The following is a 5,176-nucleotide window of genomic DNA, read 5'->3' on the forward strand; positions in this document are numbered from 1 at the left end:
AACCCACGCCTGTGGGCAGCAAGCGCATGCATCTTATCACCCACACATTGACGACTGTTGTGCCACCTAGCGTTGTGTATGGAAAGACAGACCCTAAGAGCACTCCTTCCTAATCTCTGTGCAAGCACCTCAAATAAGCCAGCAGAGGTCGTAATTGCACCAGTCTGACAAAGAGAGACCCATATCCTGCTTAGTCCCGCCCACCTGAACAACCTGACAGCCTTCAGCCAGCGTTTATTAGGATTTTAATGTCATGTTTTACACTCTGGTTACATTCATGACAGACATGTTAGTTATTTGTTACACAAGATTTATCAGTTCACAAGGTTATACCAAACACAGTCATTGACAATTTTGTATCTCCAATTCACTTCACTTGCATGTCTTTGGACTGTGGGAGGAAACCGGAGCACCCAGAGGAAACCCACGCAGACACAGGGAGAACATGCAAACTCCACACAGAAGGGACTTGGTCCACCTCACCTGGGGATCGACTCATTATATCAAATTCCCACAGTAAACATGAAAAAGATTTATTGATGTGAATATTTAAAGAACTCACAAATAAAATTACACGTGTTGATCATTAAAATTAAAAGTGATCTTCAATATAATTAAAAGTGTGTTGATCTTCATTAATCTTGTATTGGCTATACAGGAATATCAACTCACCTGACAATGCCTAGACAAACTGTAAGGGTAATAAATAAAAACTGCGATGAATCTGCCTGAATGAGAATGGTATATGAGTTATGCCTTGAAGCACAGGGAGAATTATGTTTAATAAGTAAATATTTTGAATTAAATTTGAAGATTTACAAAAAATGTTATTAACAAAGGGTCACTAAGTTTCCAAATCTATAATTAGATATCACCTTTAGGTCAACAAATTATTCTGAAGAACTGACATGATTTTCTTTCATCTCAATTCAAACATTAGCACCTGTTGGCAAATGTATGAAGGACATGTTGGAATCTTAATTATGCTGAGCAATTATTTACTAAAAGATTAATGCTTGTAAAAGGTTCAGATCACTTTTGTCTAATTTCTTTCTAAATTTTGTGCTACATAGAAAGCTGTTTTTGCCATTTTAGCATTGGGCTTTAATCAAATAAAAAATAGTAAAAGAACATTGATGTATGTATAATTAATTTAACAGGTGTTATTAGCATACCAGTATTAATTTTAATTATTAGGCATTAACAGCATTCATGGTGTGGCACTGGCCTTATGTGCACTTATACATGTTTTGCCTCCCTTTTTTAATTTGGAATATAAGACTTTCTTTAATTTTTCCAATGTGCGCTTGTTAAAACTGACATGGTTGACTGCTACAGTAACCACCAGGAGTACACTTTCTATAGCTATTAAAAGGTTTAATTATGGGGAAACCTTTTATGGGTAAGTGTGGACATATTTTAGACTCTGTGGGTGTTTTTGTTTTTCCAAATTTGAACTGGTTTTACTGACATGCTTTGAGTTTTGAAAGAGTTTTTCATAAATCTAACAAAGAATTCACACAGACAATATCAGAAATATGTATGCATAATTTGCCTTTATAAACTCATAGGAAACAATGTGTTACAGAGTGTTGTTAAGCTAGGAAAATGGGGGTGGGGGATCATTGTCGTGCTGCCACAGTATATGTGAATCAGAACTGGACTCTGCTGGCTAATAGCCCCTTTAATTCAAACTGGGCTTTTATCACACTTTTTTTCAATTGTTATGCTCCATAGATTCTTTATAAATACAATTAGGAACAGCTCCTGTAGTGTTCTTTTGTTTTCTTCTGCTTCTGTGATTTCATATAAGAAAGGTTTAAGGAAACAATGAATGTTTTTAAGTTAAAAGGCTCAGACAAAAAAAGTGTTTCCATATTTCATCAGACTGAGGTATACATACTAAGTTATGCTAAACCGTCAGGCATAATTAGGTTTTATGCCGCTATTATTTGAAATAAAAACATGCAATGGGACATCTGAGTGCCATTTCAATTTTTAAGTTAAATGCTATTATATTGTTAATTCTGCAGGGCTTTTATGGCTGACATAGCAAGAGGCTACATGACCTACAACCCAAAATAAATGTTGCAATTTGTGTCATTATCTAATAACATGCCCACAAAAACTAGCACAACAGTACTGAATACAAAATGAATTACAGTTAATTGAAGCAATAATCTAAATTGGCCACTTTATGACAAATGACTCCTGGTTAAATGGAGGATGGCAATGGTTACATATTTATTTGGCACTCTGGTTTTGCTTCACACAAAATGCACACAAAATGCTGTACTCTAGTTCCTGTAAATTAACTCTAAGTGTAAGTAAGTACAAATTAGATATTGTTCCTTGTATGGACTGGCACACCGGTTACACCCATGCCCATGCTCACTATGGACATGTTCTCCAGAACCTACTTTGCTCTCAGAAAAGTCAGTTTAGTATCTCCTGTTCTAAAACACAACAAAGCTGCACTAACTCCTGGAACTGAACAAGTAATTTTTGCACCTTATTTACTTTTTAGGCACCTTATCGGCATTGCCAATTTTACGCTGCTAATGTACATGTCACTACCTCATGAACCATTGTACCATCTATTCACCATCATGTACTAACACTTGTCCTTAGTCCTGTCTTCTAATTACTTGTTTATATTAGGGATAATTAGGAATATCTTTTGTAGTTATTTATTATAGGATTTTTTGTATTTATTGTTGTATTTTACACTGTTTTGTATTGTCTTGCACTTTTTGTACCGTGTTACACCGTGATCCTAGAGGAACGCTGTTTCGTTTCAATATGTACTTGTATGTAGCTGAAATGACAATAAAACCTCTCTGACTCTGACTCTGACTGACTCTGACTATAAGAATCAGATCTGGTAACTGGGAAGGTAATTCAAGTACGCTGTTGTCTCTGTATTTTTCTTTAGAAATCTGTATTTATAAGTGTTAGATTCTGGGCTGTATAAATCTTTCTTGTGATATATTAAATACAATATCATTCATCACATGCAAATAAGTTTCATTTATTTATCTTTGATAACCAACATTCCTGGTCGTGAGTGTGGTGGAAACACTGGCATCATAACAAGGATCAATGAAGACTGGCCAGTCCACCTTCCAGCATGTTGGGAGGTAAGAGGAAACTGGACTACCTGGAAGAAACCCACACACAGAAAGCAAGTTATGTGCTGGAACTGTTCAGCATCAACACCATGTTCAATGTGCTATATCTCATGCAAAAGGCATCTTCCCCTGCTTTGTTGTTGATACACATTAAAGCTTTCATGGTACTAAAGGTATGTACAAACAACCATTTCAATGTCTTATTGGTGTTTCAAAAACAATATTCTTGCATTTTTAATTTAAAATGTAGATTTTATTGAATGCAATTCCAAGATTCTCAGCCACACCATATCTAACCCACAGGAAGTCAACTCTATAAACGAAGTAGTTACATAAGCATCCTTGCATAGGAGATTTTATAGGAGCATAAAAGACATTAAACTAGAGAATGTTACTGGTTGAATATACAAACCTTATTTCCAGAAAGGTTGGGACATTTTGTAAAATGCAATAAACACGAGTCTGTTAACTGTCAATATTTTTGAATCTTCATTTAAATAATAAAAGCTGGAAAGAAAAGATTTGTATCATTGTACTGACCATTTGCACTTTTTAATTGTTTGGTAACTGATTAAACTGTTGCAGTTTTGCAACAGTTAGTTATGTGCCCTTAAATATATGGTTTATATCATTTTCATCAACCGATTTATCCTGATCAGGGTCATGGTGGGTAGGGTTCCACCGGGAAACACTGGGCACAAGGCAGTAATACCCTGGCCAGGGCACCAATCACTTGCAGGGCTTTAGCCATATAGACATCCATATGGCCAATAGAACTGCTGAGATTAGAATCCCAGTAAGTTTCTCCAAATATACCATGATGTATTTGTAAATTTATTACGCTAGAAAAATGATCACAAAACAAATCATAATGTGTAACCTATACACTTGGATGCATGTTTCCCCCAATTTTCCTCCCAATCAGGTCATATCCCGAATGCATTTCGCTTCTTCTCCACTGATACGTGACTAACACACACCCCCTCCGACACATGTGCTGTAGCCGACTGCATCTTTTTACCTGCACAAAACAAGTTTATATGTGCCTCAGTTTCACGCACGGATAGTCACGCACTGATCTTTATCATGCCTCGCCTCTGTGCAGGCAACATCAATCAGCCAGGAGAGGTCGTAATAGCATCAGTTATTACAAACCAGCCAATCATTGTTCATGTAGGCGCCCAGCATGCCGGTAGCAGATCTGAGATTCGAACTTTCGAGTTTGAGATGTCAGCTCTGGTGTGCTAGTGTATTTTACCACGGCACCACCTGAGCGCCGGATAACCATGTTATAATGTTTTTTTGTATTAGATATATCCAAGTTAAAAACTTACAAATACAACTGCAAATTCTGCCTTATTTTATCTTTTGTTTATCACACAAATAAGGTCAACTGTATGGAAACTAAGTGATCATTTTAAATGTAAAAAATCTGCATATGTAATTTGTATTTGCATATGTTTGTCAAGGTCTTATCGCCATTAGACCTTGACAAGCAAAATGTACAAAGCTGTACTCTTGCTGTACCAATATTTATTCATATAACATTTTCAAGAACGGTTTGTTGTTTTATTACAAAAGAATGCAATTAAAAAGAATAAAATAATTACTTTTTTGAATTTTTTCCTTTACCCCCAATATATCATATCCAGTTGTCCAATTACAACTTTCTCTGGAGAACACCACCATGACCAAAAGAAAGAGTGTCTCAAAAATTATCAAATTATCAAAAAAATATCAGAGTTTTGCTACTGTTAAAATAAAAACCAAACAAACTGTCATGTGTTAATTTTGTCCCATTTTTGGGACTTTTGGGGGCTTTTATTTAGACAATCTTCACTCACAATTTAACCGGAAACTGTTTTGTGTTCCTCTACTAGAGTTATTTCTTTCCTCGCCTGAATTCGGGAAACAGTCCCGCCTTCCTCTCAACAATTGGTTGAAAGTTGGCGAACTAATCGCGAGGATACTCTTCTATCCAATCATAGCACAAAGGAAGGGCTATGTCTAAAACAGGTGGGAAAATAAGGCTGTTTCTCTGCAGG

The sequence above is a fragment of the Trichomycterus rosablanca genome, chromosome 13, assembly GCF_030014385.1.
Source record: "Trichomycterus rosablanca isolate fTriRos1 chromosome 13, fTriRos1.hap1, whole genome shotgun sequence".
NCBI lineage: Eukaryota > Metazoa > Chordata > Actinopteri > Siluriformes > Trichomycteridae > Trichomycterus > Trichomycterus rosablanca.